The 16,862-nt window shown below is 44.0% G+C and overlaps 1 long non-coding RNA gene across 1 annotated transcript; it reads right to left on the reverse strand.

Annotated features, from left to right (window-relative positions):
• Nucleotides 1-216: 216 nt before the first annotated feature.
• Nucleotides 217-16,235, reverse strand: LOC116538088. Its single transcript, XR_004263499.1, has 5 exons — nt 16,223-16,235; nt 7,835-7,836; nt 5,519-5,529; nt 3,601-3,610; nt 217-342 (listed from the first exon to the last, which is right to left on the reverse strand). It is a non-coding gene; the product is annotated as an uncharacterized LOC116538088 (long non-coding RNA).
• Between the last annotated feature and the right edge of the window lie 627 nt (nt 16,236-16,862).

Genomic DNA, 16,862 nt, shown 5'->3' on the forward strand with positions numbered 1-16,862 from the left:
TTGGAAATTTATAGCTTCTCTAAGCATTCCTCAAGTAACTTCCTCTTTTCCTTTGTTCTCCTCTGCCTTTACCTCTTTAGAAAATTTCCAAGTTTCTGGCCAATTGGGTCAAGCATAGAATGTGAGGTCCCGTTTCAGCCAATGGAAACTGGACACAGCAGTGGGGCGATTGCGTCAGGTTATGAAAGTTACAAATGTCCCTGTCTCCTTTGTTCAGGTGTGCTCTCGTGGCAAGACTGCCGGCGAGTTGCACCCTTCCTGCAGGAAGTAAAACTAGCCTTGCTGAGTGATCCATTGTCTTGGTGTGGATTTTTCCTGATGTTATAAACCCGTTTCCAACACCTCCCAAGGGTAAGGAGGGCACTGCTTATGCGAACAGCCCACCCTAAGGGAAGAATCACAGGAAAGAGGTGAGCCTATAAAGTCCAAGGATCACAGTTAAACGTCACACTTGACCTTGGTGCCTGCTTGGGTCTCCTCTAAGCATACTTTCCTTCCCTTTCTTTCCTGTTCTGAAGTCTTTCAAATAAACTTCCACTCCTGCTCTGAAACTTGCCTTGGTCTCTTTTTCTGCCTTATGCCCCTGAGTCGAATTCTTTCTTCTGAGGAGGCAAGAATTGAAGTTGCTGCAGACCTGTATGGATTTGCCGCTGATAACTGGCATACTTTCCACCAGTAACGCAAAGACCCCTCATTCTTCCTGCAGAATCTGTTCTGTGCTCAGCTAGCCTTATGGCTTCTCACAAGTCATGGTCCTGCCTCTGGAAGTCCACAGAAAGACTGACCTCTCTTGCAGAAATCAGCTGTGTCCTTAGCTCTCTCTGCAGACAGCTGCCCCCAAAGCATGATCTAAAATATCAGAGGCACCTGCTCCGAGATCTCTGTATCTCCCCTCCTTCACCCAGTATAAAACCATCAGATCTCGTGAGACTTATTCACTACCACAAAACAGTGTGGGAGAACTGCTGCCATGATTCAAATTATCTCCCACCAGGTCCCTCCCAGAGCACATGGGAATTACAGGAGCTACAATTCAAAAGGAGATTTGGGTGGGGACAAAGACCAACCATATCAGTGAATAAGCCCTGATAAACATACATACGCCATAACTGCTAGGGGAAAATATTCAAAACCATTGGCTTGCTAAAGTGAATCAATATCTTTACATGTGAAAGCTAGTTTGGGGTATACATGTGATATCTCCCCCTCCTGGGAAACTACAGAACTCTCCTCTTGAGGAATTACTCTGCTCTGGAGAAAAGTTTTCAGGATGCTGACATGTGGGTGTCCCCCCACCAAAAAACACTTGCTTGTAGATTAGCAAGATATCTATGAGTGACAGTAATCTATTGAACATTTCATAATAGCTAGGAGAGAAGAATAGGCATGATTTTAGCATAAAGAAAAAATAAATCTTTATGGTGATGATATCCCCATTAAGCTGATTTAATCTCCAACTGTCAGTCTCCAACATAAAAAAGACGACACAAACAGGATCAGTAAAAACGAAAGAAAATCAAAACCTATAATAAATACATTCACAGAGGCTAGGCGTGGTGGCTCACGCCTGTAATCCCAGCACTTTGGGAGGCCGAGGCAGGCGAATCATAAGGTCGAGATGAAGACCATCCTGGCCAACATGATGAAACCCCGTCTCTACTAAAAATACAAAAATTAGCCAGGTGTGGTGGCGCATGCCTGTGGTCCCAGCTACTTGGGAGGCCGAGGCGGAAGAATTGCTTGAACCCAGGAGGTGGAGGTTACAGTGAGCCGAGATTGCGCCACTGCACTCCAGCCTGGCGACAGAGCAAGACTCAGTCTCAAAAATAAATAAATAAATAAATAAATAATAAATTCACAGAAATAAAAAGAATAATGAAAAAGAGCTCTTGGAACTGGAAAATAATAAGGCTTTAATTTTTTAGAGAAATGTCTCAAAAGAGTTAAAAGACGAAATCCAGAAAGTGGAGATGGGTACAAGCAAACAACTGGACATAAGGAAAGAAAAGACTTCAGGAAACGTGACAAATGATGAATGATAAAACTTCAAATGGAAACTACAGAGAAAATGGAAAGGAGTTACTTCTTGAATAAATAACACAAAAAAAAATCTATGAAATTGACAAGCACAGCCATTCAGATTTAAAGGACACAGAGTACTCAGCACCCTGAATTTTAAAAGGCCCATGACGGGACTAGAAGCATGAAAACTGGGGATAAAAAGGGGATCCTTAAACTTTCAGAGACAGAGGAAAAGAAAAAAAAAACCAGGCCAGGCACAGTGGTTCACACCTGTAATCCCAACACTTTAGGAGGCCAAGGCCTGCCGATCACCTGAGGTCGGGAGTTTGAGACCAGCCTGACCAACATGGAGAAACCCTGTCTCTACTAAAAACAAAAAATTAGCAGGTATGGTGGTGACAGCCTGTAATCCCAGCTACTTGGGAGGCTGAGGCAGGAAATCTCTTGAAACTAGGACGCAGAGGTTGCAGTGAGCTGAGATTGCACCATTGCACTCCAGCCCCGGCAACAAGAATGAAGCTTTGTCTCAAAAAAACAAAACAAAAAAAAAAATGAGAGAAAGAAAGGAAGGAAGGAAGGAAGGAAGCGAGATAAAGAGAGAAAGAAAGAAAGAGAAATTCAACATATCTGTTCAAAGAAAAACCTTAGACAAAGTTAGACAAAGAAACTTTGCAGAGTTTAATTGGACAAAAGAATTATTTGTGAGTCAGGCGCCTCCTGAGCCAGAGTAGACTCAAAGGCTCCAGCATAGCCACATGGTGGAAAAAGATTTATGGACAAAAAAGGGAAAGTGATAGACAGAAAACCGAAGTGAGATACACAAAAAGCTGGATTGGTTACAGCTCAGCATTTGCCTTATTTGAACACTGTTTGAACAGGTCGATTAGCCAAAACTCAGTGATTGGCACAAGAGTAGGTTACAGTGTTTATCCCTCCGTTTAGGTTATAGTTCACTATGTACAGAGAAACCTTTAGGTCACACTTAAAATATGTAAGGAGGAAGCTTTAGGTTAAACTTGATTTAACAGGTCATTTACAAAGAAACTGTAATACAGCTAGTGCTCGACTTACGACCACAGTCGGGACCGTGGACCAGTCGTAACACGATTTGGTCATAAGTTGAGTAGGCTATATGTACAGTTGCAATGGTGCACACGGAGATGGTAGTGCTGCCGGAAGCTGGTCCGCACTGTCGTACTCCCAGCTGGGCAACGTTTGCGCTGCCAGACACGGAGCAGTCGTGGCTAGCGATTGTGGTCGTAAAGTCGAATGGTCGTAAGTTGCATAGGTGGTAAGTCGATCAATACCTTGCAATGAAGCGTTAGCATAGAAATATGTATAAAAAGTATAGTGGCATAATCAAGACAGAAATTTATTCCAATCGCATATCACAGTTCAGAGGTAAAGTCCTGAGTGAGAAGGGCAGCTCTGGGAACCTCATCACACAGCTTCCAATACAGAGTTCAGGGTGGCAGCCAGGTTCCCCGATCACGTGTGCACCTGTCCATGGGAAGGAAGGGAAAGGGAAAGGCCATTGGCTGCTGATTCCTTCCAAGGCGTAATCTGAAAGTGGAAAACATCATTGCAGCTCACACACTCCAGTGGCCAGAACTGAGTCACATGTCCATACAGTGCTGCGAAGAAGGCTAGGAAATGTCATCTCCAGCCAGGCTAAACGTAGGCGTTATTTTACTAAGGAAAAAAAAATGGATACTGGAAGGCAAGTAGAAGTTTCTGCCGCAAATAGGAAGCAGAACAGCATCATATTTCTTCACAGCATCACTGTGATACTGGTAGTAAATGAAGTAATGTCTTCATAGTTGGATGGATAAATGACACCCTAGAATGCCATTCTAGTCCATTGTTAAACGTGAGTTTCCGTAAGGCCATGAAGACATAAACGTAGAGTTTTCTGAAAGTGATTGAACGGTGTGCTCTAATTAAACACAGTAATCCAAGAAGGAGGAGTACATGGGGTGTAAGAAGCAGGCCTGGAGAGGAAATAGTGCCGGGTGACGGACGGAGGGCTCTGGGAAGGAAGTCTCCAGGGAGAAAAGGAATCCATAAATTACCTAATACATCTGTATTTGATCATTTGTGAAGAACTACTAGTAGACATATATTAGATTCAGTGAGACAAGTGGGGAAAAAACCCCTATAAGGATAAAAAGACGAATAGTTTATGGGTAAACAATGCAAAGGCAATCATCAAGCCGGCAGGGGTGTGGGGAGAGCACACTAGAGAAAATTTAATTATAGAACATGATCTGGCACTGTAGCTAAATATATTTTCCTGTCTTTTTTTTTTTTTTTTTTTTTTTTGAGATGGAGTCTTGCTCTGTCACCAGGCTGCAGTGCAGTGGTACAATCTCAGCTCACCGCAACCTCCGCCTCCTGTGTTCAAAAGCGATTCTCCTGCCTCTGCCTCCCAAGTAGCTAGGACTACAGGCACGCACCACCACACCCAGCTAATTTTTGTATTTTTAGTAGAGACAGGGTTTCACCATTTTGGCCAGAATGATCTCAAACTTGACCTCGTGATTCGCCCTCCTCGGCCTCCCAAAGTGCTGAATTACAGGCCTGAGCCACCGTGCTCAGCTACTAAATATATTTTCATGACATAACGATGTAGACTGATTACTGAATTAACCTAGAGCTGTGGCATAACTGGAAACGGAGAATAAGGGGAGAGGGCATGTGTGCATGGGGAGAGTGAGGGCTGGAGAAGTAAATTGTCATTTACTATTCTAGGAAGCCTAAAAATCAAGAAGTAGCAGAACACTCCACTTTATTTGTAACAAGCAAAATGCAATTTAAACTAAATAGAGAACATTTTTGCCTATTCTGTTGAAACCTTAGAAGTTTGAAGTACACTCCTTCAGCAAGGCCATGGGAAAGCAGTGATACTCACACATTACTGGTAAGAAGGCACAATGGCCTAGTCCCTTGTGGAGTGTGATGTGGCCATACTTCTCAAAATGACAAACGTGTACACCCTGTGTCCCAACAATTCCACTCTGGACATTTATCTTAGTGTGCTCTCACGCTGCTGATAAAGACATACCTGAGACTGGGTAATTTATGAATAAAAAGAGGCTTAATGGACTCAGAGTTCCACATGACTGGGGAGGTCTCATAGTCATGGCAGAGGGCAGACGGCATGTCTTACATGGTGGCAGACGAGAGAGAACTTGTGCAGGGAAACTCCCCTTTATAAAACCATCAGATCTCATGAGACTCATTCACTAACACAAGAACAGCAGAGGAAAGACCTGCCTCCATAATTCAATTACCCCCCACCAGCTCCCTCCCATGACACGTGGGAATTGTGGGAGTTACAATTCAAGATGAGATTTGGGTGGGGACACAGCCAAACCATATCACTTAGCAATATAGTTAAAATGGGAAAAGTTCCCTTGTCCCCCTCTCAGGGCATGTGATGGGGCATGTCTCACTTCTTCAGTGTCCTGCTGCTCAAACCTCCAGGGGAGCATACAGTCTGGCAAGCTGTGGGTGCCAACCCCACAGCAGTGTCTAGGGGTGAATGTTTACAGCTGAAGCCGCAGTGGGTGTGTGTTACAGGGTGCTCTTTTAGTTTAGCCATCCATAGGCAGCTTGTGTTAGCCTAATTACACCCCTGCCTTATGGCAAGGACAGAGGCTTTCTGTACCCCAGGGCTCTTGCCTTGGTATACCAGAAGAATTGGATCACAAATGGGCTTGGAGAATGAGTGCAAGGTTTTCTTGAGTGGAAGTAGCTCTCAGCAGATGGGGCAGCCAAAAGGGAGATGGTTTTCCCCCGGAATCAGGGTGCTTGGCGTCTCAGGCTCTCCTTTGACTGCGCTGGCCAAACTCTGCCTCATTCCACCAGTTGATGGCCGGCCGGCGTGCTGGCATCTGTCGTGTGCTCTTCCGCTGGCATGCTCCTCTCAGTGTCCTCTCCACGTCCAGCCACTTGTGTCTTCTTCCGCCAATGTGTTCCTGACAACATCCAGCAGTTTGTATGTGTGCCTGCTACGGTCTCAGGGTTTTTACAGGCATAGGATGGGGGCGTGGCAGGCCAGGGTGGTCTTGGGAAATGCAATATCTGGGCCTGAAGGCAGGAGTGCCTGTCCTCACCTAGATCCTTGAGCCCGGGCCTGGGGGGTGGAGCCCTAGCCAGGGGCCACACCCTTCTCTGCCCAGCACTTCCCTGCCCCCTTTTAATATCAGAGTCGTACATGGGCAAAATAACATCTGTACATGTTTATTCACTGCAGCACTTTTTGTAAAGGAAATATTGGAAATAGTGCAAATGTCCATCAGCTTTTTAAAAAGAATAAAGATGTTGTTGTATATGTTTGCTACAACAAACAACCTTAGACTGGATGGCTTAAACCACAAACATTGATTTCTCATGGTTTAGAGGAGGCTGCAAATCTGAGATCAGGGTGCCAGTACCGGCAGGTTCTTGGTGAGAGCCCCCTCCTTGGTCATGTCTTCACATGGCCTTTCCTTGGTAGGGCACACAGACAAGAAGGAAGCTGTCTCGCATCTCTTCACATAAGTGCACTAATCCCATTGTGAGGGCTCCATCCTCATGACCTACTTACCTCCCCAAAGCCCTGTCTCTAAATACCATCACATTGCAGATCGGGGTTTCAACATATAATTTGGGAAGACATAAACATTCAATCCATAGCAGATGCTCTCTGGATTTACTGAAATGGTGTGATTATCTTCTTAGCTGAAAAAAGCAAGCTGCAGAACAGTGTGTACATGATGTCATCATCTGCGCTGTTCACCAGCTTTCCTGGACTCCTGGGCACAAGATAAGTTCCCACTTCCCTGCCCCTTTAATCTTTCAGGTCCATGTAACATGCTCTGGTCAATGAACAGGGGCAGAGGAGATATGCGTTAACTCTGGGAGAAGGCTTTCGGGTTTAGTGAGTGATCAGTCATGTTCCCCGCCCACCGCTGTCACAAGCATGACCCTCCAGATGGTAGACGCTCTGTTGGTTTGCAATCCTGGGTGAGGAAAATGTGAATCAACATCCCCAGCCAGCCCAGGATGGACACACAGCATATGGGAGAAGGAAGCCAGAAAGATGTATGAATTGTTTGTTACTGTATCATATTCTCCTTTATTGTGACTGGTACAGAATAGTATAGCACCGCCTATGCAAAAAAAGAACCCTTTTCTTGTTTAGGAAAAAAAAGTGGGCCAGGTGTAATGACTCACGCCTATAATCCCAGCATTTTGGGAGGCCAAGGCGGACAGATCACCTGAGGTCAGAAGTTTGAGACCAGCCTGGGCCAACATGGCGAAACTCTGTCTCTACTAAAAATACAAAACTTAGCTGGACACGGTGGTGTCCACCTGTAATCCCAGCTACCAGGGAGGCTGAGGCAGGAGAATTGCTTGAATCCAGGAGGTGGCAGTTGCAATGAGCCGAGATCGTGCCACTGCACTCCAGCCTGGGTGATGTGATAGAGCAAGACTTCTTTTCAAAAGAAAAAGAAGTGCAGCTCGCTGTCAGTGCTCATAATAATTTTACATAAATATGCTCTTAGAGGCTGAAGCAAATCTGACTGATTTTCACTGTGAATATAAAATATAAAAACTGTTCTTGGAGTTATTTCTAAACAGCTAACATCAGAATTGTCTGAATCACCAGAATTGTCTATTTCAGAAAAATCAAATTCATCAAATGAATCTTCAGACACCTGTTCGAGAACAATGTTAACATCACGTATGGGAACGCAACGTTTTTTAGGATTTGACACTTTCAGTGATCAAGAAATATTATATTTTGGAAAAGGAAATGCCACACTACTAAAAACAGAATGCTATAAATATTAGAATTGTATCTTTTATTTCCAAAGTCGATAAACTAGAGCGATGCAAAAACAATAATAAAAGCAAGATATCTTGTGGCATCGTTATCTGGGGGCAAATGCTGCCATGGCGAGCACCATCAGCAAGTATTCTTGGCGCAAACAGGAAAAGGACTAAATGTATAATGGTATTTTCTCATATACAGACATATACAGAAAACAGATAATAGTAGTTACCTGAGAAAAGGGAGTTGGGTAGGAATCGAACAGAAGACAAGAGGAAGAGAACGGCTCTTTACTGCACATCTTTTTATATGCTCTATTTTCTAGCAATGTGATTTCATTACTTATTCAGACAGTTTAATTTAAAAAAATAGAAGCATAAGGACATCATGTAGAAATATGGAAGTAAATACCAGAAGAAATAGTGAAAGTGGTTATTTCTAAGGAGTGGAATCTGGAGAGAGAGTTGCTGCTTTCCATTTAGTATTTACTATTTCCATTTGGATTTAGTAGTATTTACTATTTCCATTTAGATCATTTTAAAAACCACATGCATATATTAGATTTTGATTTTTAAAAATTAAGAGAAAAGCCAGGTGTAGTGGCTCATGCCTGTAATTCCAGAACTTTAGGAGGCCAAGGCAGGTGGATCATGAGGTCAGGAGATCGAGACCAGCCTGGCTAACATGGGGAAACTGCATCTCTACTAAAAATATAAAAAATTAGCTGGGCATTGTGGCCCGTGCCTGTAGTCCCAGCTACTCGGGAGCTGAGGCAGGAGAATCACTTGAATCCGGCAGGTGGAGGTTGCAGTGAGCCGAGATCACATCACTGCGCTCCAGTCTGGGCGACACAGTGAGACTCCATCTCGAAAGGAAAAAATTATGAGAAAAATCCTCAGAGAGTGACCAACCTAACAGCATGTGAGTCAGTATTGCAAGGGCTAAATTTTATCCACGTGTCTCGTATGTTGGGAAGTGAGATAAGAATATAAATTTCTGAACTGCTACAAAATGCCAGTATTTTACAAATTAAGTCACATCTCTTATACTTGTAGGTCATTCACGGAAAACTGCAATCAGTTTTCCATGAATCTTGTATGCTGTTTGGCATAAAATGTAAGGCAAGGATTGGCATCTGATTTCACAGTTTAGAAAACAGGAAAACCAGAAAAGCCACAGATACTTTGCTTTTGCCAAGAAGGCAACTTCTACCACAAACATCCCCCTCCCATCCCCTCCCACCAACACCTACCTCACCGTCCAAGTAAGAAATTCGGAAGTTATCCTTAACCCTCCACAACATTGCCGCAGGTCCTGTGCATTCCACCTGTAGTCCTAGATCTCTTAGGTTCAAATGCCAGATCCTATAGGTTCTTCCTTTAACTGGTCTACCTTTTTCCATCCCTACTGTCTGCAACAGCCTCTTAATTAACTGTTCTTGTTAATTCCAACTTTTTCCCTTCTAGGACATCTTCTTTGCTGCAAAAAGAGTGATCTTTTAAAAAAACAAATATGGCCACCTCACTCACCAACTTAAACACTTCAATATTCCCTCATTGCCTTCAAAATAAAATCAAAATCTCTATGACAGAAGCCTGCATTATCTGGCCTCCAGCAAACTGTCTGCCTTATCTGTCTTTATTCGCTTTTTTCTAATGCTCTTTTCTTTTTTTAGTGACTTTGTTTCTGATTTTTAAAAACACTTACTGATTGATTGATTGATTGGTTGATTTTGAGGCAAGGTCTTGCTGTCGCCCAGGCTGGAATATGGGGCATGATCTCTGCTCACTGCAGCCTCATTCCCCGGGGTTCAAGCAATCCTGCCACCTCAGCCCACTTGAGTTGCCGGACTACAGGTTTGTACCACTACGCCTGGTTAATTTGCGTATTTTTTTGTAGAGACGGAGTTTCACCATGTTTCCCAGGCTGGTCTCGAACTCCTGAGCTCACGGGATCCTCCCACCTCAGCCCCTCAAGTGCTGGGATTACAGGCATGCACCACTGCACACGGCCTCTCATCTGTCTTTATCTCTTGAATTATCCTCCAATTTATTGAATTTTTAGTTTCTCGAAAGAATGGATGACTATTTTTCTTTTGCCTCCTAACCTTCACCTAGTCTGTTCTCTCTGCTTTCAACACTCTTACCCTGCCACACTTAATTCCTACTCATCCTTCAATTCTGATATCTAGAAAGTTTACCTAACACCTTGGGTCCAGGTTGGTGCCCCTCTCAACTGTTTTGGCGTCCCTTACCTCACATCAGTGGAACATAAGGGTGGATACTTACTTTGTTTTTATCTAGTCTCTCTTCTGGACTAAGTTCCATGAAAGCAGGGACTTTGTTTTCTTCAATATTGTGTCCTTAGCTCCTAGCACGTAGTAGGAGTTCAGTAACTATGTGTTCAATAAACAAATGAAAAAGACAAAGTAAAAGCCAACTTCAGACTGGGCGCGGCGGCTCATGCCTGTAATCCCAGCACTCTGGGGGGGGGCCAAGGCGCGTGGATCGCTTGAGGTCAGGAGTTTGAGACCAGCCTGGCCAACATAGTGAAACCCTATCTCTACTAAAAATACAAAAATGAGCCGGACATGGTGACGCATGCTTGTAATCCCAGCTACTTGGGAGGCTGAGACAGGAGAATCACTCCTATCCAGGAGTTGGAGGTTGCAGTGAACTGAGATTGGGCCACTACACTCCAGCCTGGGCAACAGAGGGAGACTCCATCTGAAAAAAACAAACAAACAAAAAAACACAAGTTCAGGTTAATATCTGACTTTTAATCAAGCAGAAACTCTGAACAGATATATGCCTGTCTCTGGTCAGTTACAGTGCTAAATCCGGTAAACCCATCTTTAAAACTTCCAAGTTCTCCAAGTGATCCAAGCTGGCTGACACCCCAGACATAATCTATAATAATACACAGCGCTGGGCTAAGAGCTGGCTTCTAAACCAAAAGTCAATTATGGAAGTGTGGTTTGTAAAAGAAGCAGCAAGTTTTCACACAGTCCCAATTTAAGGAACTGGTGAAAACGTGCGGTTGCTGGAGAAAACCTGGTACGCAGACCTCTTGGCCAAGTGTAATAAACTTTGATGTGAACAGATTACAATTGACACCTGCTACTGCTAAGTGTCCAGGGCTCTATTTGATTCTTTCAAGCAGCCAAATCTGCCTTTTATTCATTATGTCTCTATTCCCCAAGGAAGTGAGATAAAAGCCAATATAAGTTTCCAGAGGCTTTGTTTTCTTCTGCCAAAAATCTGTAATTTATCACTGGACTGTCAACAACAATATTGAAGATGGATAATTGCATTTCAAGCCAGCTAAACAAGAACAAACGTCACTACCAGAGGTTGTATGGTGTGTAATGAGGAAGCAAAGTTGTGACATATGTGGGGTAAGGCGGAATAGATAAAATGTTTCTCTTGGGTGGCCCAAGTGTATGTTTTACTTGGAACTACAGGAATAAATCTAACCAATATCAGCCTGTGAAAAAGTTTTTAGTGTCACAAAGAAATAAGAAAAGTATAGACTTTTGGGGAGTGTTTTCCCAAAAGCGAAGTTTTTTTTTTTTTTTAAATTTTTAAGTTTTTATTGTGTGCATCCTTTTTATTGCATTTTATTTTATTTTATTTTTTGAGATGGAGTCTTGCTCCCAAGCTGGAGTGCAGTGGTGCGATCTCAGCTCACTGCAACCTCTGCCTCCTGGGTTCAAGAGATTCTCCTCCCTCAGCCTGCTGAGTAGCTGGGATTACAGGCATGTGCCACCGCGCCTGGCTAATTTTTTGTATTTTTAGTAGAGATGGAGTTTCACCATGTTAGCCAGGATGGTCTCGATCTCCTGACCTCGTGATCCGCCCACCTCGGCCTCCCAAAGTGCTGGGATAACAGGCGTGAGCCACTTAGCCCAGCCTATGTGCATACTTTTTTTTTATGTTGACTGACATTTTTAACACGAAATGACATTAAGTGAAAAAGCAAGTAGCAGAAAAATGTGCATAGGATACTAATTAAAAACGAGAGGAGCCAGGTGCAGTGGTTCATGCCTGTAATCCTGGCACTTTGAAAGGCTGAGGTGGGAGGATCTCTTGAGCCCAGGAGTTCGAGACCAGCCTGGACAACATGGTCAACCTCCATCTCCACAAAAACTTTAAAAAATTAGCCAGGTGTGGTGGCTCGTGCCTTTAGTCTTAGCTACTTGGAAGGATGAGGCGAGAGGATCTATTGCTTGAGCCTAGGAGGTCAAGGCTGCCGTGAGCCTGTTTCTGCCTCTGCACTCCAGCCACGGCAACAGAGCAAAACTCTTTCTCAAAAACATAAAAAGAGAGAGGAAAGAAAAAAATGTCTTTGTATACGTGTGGAGTATTCTTGGAAGGATACACAAAGAAATTTGAATTGAGAACAAGCGTTTCTTCAAAGGAGGGATTGAGCGTCTGCTGGAAAAGAAAGGAATTTCATTGCGTGCTTCTTTAAGACTTTTGGGTACACATGAAATTCCTTTTAAGACTATGGGTTTTAAACCATATGGATGCATTAATTATTCAAAAGATAAGTTAATTAAGATTAATAAGATGAATTAAATAAAATAAGATGAAGTAAAATGGTAATAGGATATGGCAATAGCTTATGTCCTTATTTAGAAAAAATAGACAATTCTCTGTCAGACATCAAAAAAGTTAAAAATATTTTAATCTGTAAAATCCTTAAGTCCTAATTTTAAAATAAATGTCTAACACACCAATATGAAGCAAATACCTTCTTCTCATTTTAGTTAAAGAGGATGCATGTGTCAGTTTGGGCCAGGAGAGGTGAAGCTCACCTGTAATCCCAGCACTTTGGGAGAACGAGGCGGGCAGATCACCTGAAATCAGGAGTTTGCAACCAGCCTAAGATGGTGAAACCTCATCCTTAATAAATACAAAAATATTAGCCGGGCAAGGTTGCACATGACTGTATTCCAAGCTATTTGGGAGTCTAAGACAGTTCTTCACTTGAACCCTGGAGGCAGAGGTTGCAGTGAGCCGAGATCGCGCCACTGCACTGCAGCCTGGGCAACAAGAGTGAAACTCTGTCTCAAAAAAAAAAAAAGAAGGACATGCATATGTCAGTTTGTCCCATCACTGGCAATGACTTTGACCACATGGTTAAGATGGTGTCAGCCAGTTTTCTCTACAGTAAAGTTACTGTTTTATCCTTTGTAAACAATTTGTGTGGAGACTTTGATGAGAGGTAAATATCCTGACCCACATCAAACTTTCATCACTATTGTTAGCATCCATTGATGATTGTCTAGACCCATCATTTTTCCATATTTATGGGTTGACATTCGACTGTAGAGAACTTTCCCTTCTGCTTTGTTTACTTATTTCTTTGAATCGGCATAGGCTTATGAACTTTTATTCAAAGAGTTTAAATTCGTAACTATTATTGTTAATTTTAATGCGTGCATTGACTCAGATTTGCCTGATGGGAAATCCTTTTTTTTATTTCTAAGAGGCGGAGTCCTGCTCTGTCGCCCAGGCTGGAGTGCAGTGGCGTGATCTCAGCTCACTGCAACCTCTGCCTCCTGGGTTCTAGCAATTCTCCTGCCTCAGTCTCCTGAGTAGCTGGGATTACAGGCACACACCGCTATGCCCGGCTAATTTTTTGTATTTTAGTCAAGATGGGGTTTCACTGTGTTACGCAGGCTGGTCTCGAACTCCTGAGCTCAGGCAATCCACCTGCCTAGGCCTCCCAAAGTGCTAGGATTATAGGCGTGAGCCACTGTGCCCGGCTCCTTTTTTTTTAAAAAAAAAATACCATGGACCACAAGCCCCTGCTATTTAATCTTGGCCAACTGTGTCTATGACTGAAATGCTCCCCTCTCTCATACTTACTTACTAATTGGAGTTTACTGTTCCTCAAACATGCAGGCTCTTGAACCCGGGAGGCGGAGGTTGCAGTGAGCAGAGATAGCACCGTCTCGGGGCCTTCACATTGGCGGTCCCACTGCCTGGAGTTCTCTTCTGCCCACCTCCCCAAGGCGGACTTCTTTCCTGCATTCAGATGTCTCCGTCTCAGGAATTCTTCTGGGAGCATCTCGTCTGATAGAAGGCTAATCCCTCTCTCACTCTTACTCTCACTCCCATTCTCTCTTTTGTATTTAATTTTATTTCTCTTTTGAGACAGGGTCTTGCTCTGTCTGGAGTGCAGTGGCACAATCGTAGCTCACTGTAACCTCAAACTGTTGGGTTCACCGGATCGCCCTGCCTCAGCCTCCTGAGTAGCTGGAATCACAGCTACTCAAGAGATCCTCCTGCCTTGACCTCCCAAAGTGCTAGGATTACAGGCATGCACCGTCACACCTGGCCTCTCGCGTGTTTTAGATATCTCCCTCTCTAGCGGCTCCTCCCCAGGACCAGTTCAACATATTCTAGCCTCCTCCACATGATGTAAAACAAACGCAAACACAAACAAACACAAAAACTTAAAATTATGTCGCTCCTCTCCAGTTTTGCCTCTCCTCTTCCTCATGTCCCTACGTCTCAGCTTCTCACAGCCAAACTTGGAGAAAGCACTGTGCCCTGCTGCAGTTTGAATGTTTATGTCTTCTCTGAGATTCATGTTGAAACCTAATCTCCAATTCAATAGTATTAAGGGGTGGGGCCTTTAGGGATGATTAAGTCATGAGGGCTTTAATTGGGAATTATGACTTTATTTGTTTATTTGAGACAGGGTCTTGCTCTGTTGCCCAGGCTGGAGTGCAGTGGCACAATCACTGTGGCCTTACCCTCCTGGCCTCAAGGGAGCCTCCCATCTCAGCTTCCCAAGTAGCTGGGGATACAGGTATGCACTGCCATGCCCAGCTAATTTTTAAATTTTTTAGGGAGACAAAGTCTTACCAAGTGGTCCAGGCTGGTTTCGAACTCCTAGGCTCAAGGAATCCTCCCATTATAAGCTTCCAAAGTGCTGGGATTATAGGCATAAACCGCAGCACCTGGCCAGATTATGACTTCATAAAAAGGTAACAGGGAATTAGGCCTTTTTTTTTTTGCCCTCTGCTCTTCCATCATGTGAAGATGAGCTAGGAGACCCTTACCAGACACCGAATGCCAGCACCTTGACCTTGGACTTTGCAGACTCCAGAACTAAGAAATAAATTTCTGGGCTGCACGTGGTGGCTCATGCCTGTAATCCCAGCACTTTGGGAGGCCAAGGCAGGCAGATCACATAAGGCCAGGAGGTCGAGACCAGCCTGGTCAACATGTCGAAACCTCATCTCTACTAAAAATACAAAAATTAGCCAGGCATAATGGTGCAAGCCTGCAATCCCAGCTCCTCAGGAGGCTGAAGCACAAGAACCACTTGAACCTGGGAGGTGGAAGTTGCAGTGAGCCAAGATCCCACCATTGCACTCCAGCCTGGGTGAGAGAGGGAGATGATGTCTCAAAAAAAAAAAATCTGTTCTTTATAAATTGCCTGGTCTCAGGTATTTTGTTATAGCAGCACACACAGACTAAGCTATCTGCATTTTTGGCCAGGTATGGTGGCTCATGCCTGTAATCCCAGCACTTTGGGAGGCTGAGTCGGGCAGATCAGGAGATAGAGACCATCCTGGCTAACATGGTGAAACATCATCTCTACTAAAAATGCAAAAAAAATAGCCTGGTGTGGTAGCGGGTGCCGGTAGTCCCAGCTACTTGGAAGACTGAAGTGGGAGAATCGCTTGAACCCAGGAGGTGGATGTTGCCAAGGCTGCACCACTGCACTCCAGCCTGGGCGACACAGCAAAACTCCGTTTCAAAAAAAAAAAGATGCCTGCACTTTCTTAAGCCTCACTTCCCTACCTTCCATTTATTTATACTTCTAGCTGCCGCATGCCGAGTTTATGCTCTGCCCAAAACTCTGACCAGAGACAGCAAAAACAGTCCTGTGGCTAGCCCGTATATTGCTTTCATATGGATTGGAAAAACATTTCCCTTCTTCAAGACACTTGCTTCCATCTGTCAGAAACTGGTCCTCTTAGGTATACCAATCTGCAGTGCCTGCAGTGTGCATGGTGCCTCCTGGTGTTGTGCAGTGTGCTACCTGCACAACCATATGAGGCCTCTACCAACATCCTCCTAGCCCAAAAGACACACTATACTTTAGTTCTATCCTTTCTTTCCTTCCCTTCCTTCCCTCCTTCCTTCATTCCTTTCTTTCTTTTTTTCTTTCTTTCCTTTCTTCTTTCTTTCACAAGATCGTGCTGTGTTAGCCAGGCTGGTCTCAAACTCCTGGGCTCAAGCGATCTGCCCAACTCAGCCTCCCAAGTTACTGGGATTACAGGTGTGAGCCACCGTAGGTACTCAGTAAGGACATGTAGAATAAATGAACAGTTGATAATTGCAGGATATGAACCCAAAAGCTCTGGTCCTGACTCACCACTGGACCCTTGGAAAGTGTTTTTTAGTATTGCTGTACCTTAGTGTCCTCACTTGTAATATGAATATATAATATCGAGCATGGCAATGGCAATTTTAAAACATAATCCCCAAATTCTTTGACACTTCTTTTAGTGAGAGGTAGAGGCTATGTCCCCTTTTTTAGAATTTGGGCTCTGTAATTTCTACAACAAAAGTGATGCTGTGGCCATTTCTGGACTCAGTCTTAAGAAATCCGTTTTGTTTTTCTCGGGATGCTTCCTTGTTGGAACGCAGGCACTAGGCCATGGAGAAGCAGCTCCAAAGAGGCCCACATAGAGGACTCGCGCCTCCAGCCCTCAGCTTCTGCCCAGCTCCCAGCCAGCAACAGCCACAACTTGGCAGCCATTTTGGCCTCCATCTTGCTCCATCCAAGCAAGCCAACTTGGAAGTGGATCTTCCAGCCCCATTTGAACATCATGTTCAATTCCCGAGATAAAGAAATGTCATTTTAAGATCTATGTTTTGGAATGGTTTGTCATGCAACAAGTAATCATCAGGACAGATTTTTATACCTGGAAGTGGAGTGCGGATGACACCATAACACACAGCACGGGCTTTGGGACTGGGCAGCAGGT

This window comes from Sapajus apella, unplaced genomic scaffold (genome assembly GCF_009761245.1).
Source record: "Sapajus apella isolate SASKATOON/1434 unplaced genomic scaffold, GSC_monkey_1.0 scaffold4, whole genome shotgun sequence".
Lineage (NCBI taxonomy): Eukaryota > Metazoa > Chordata > Mammalia > Primates > Cebidae > Sapajus > Sapajus apella.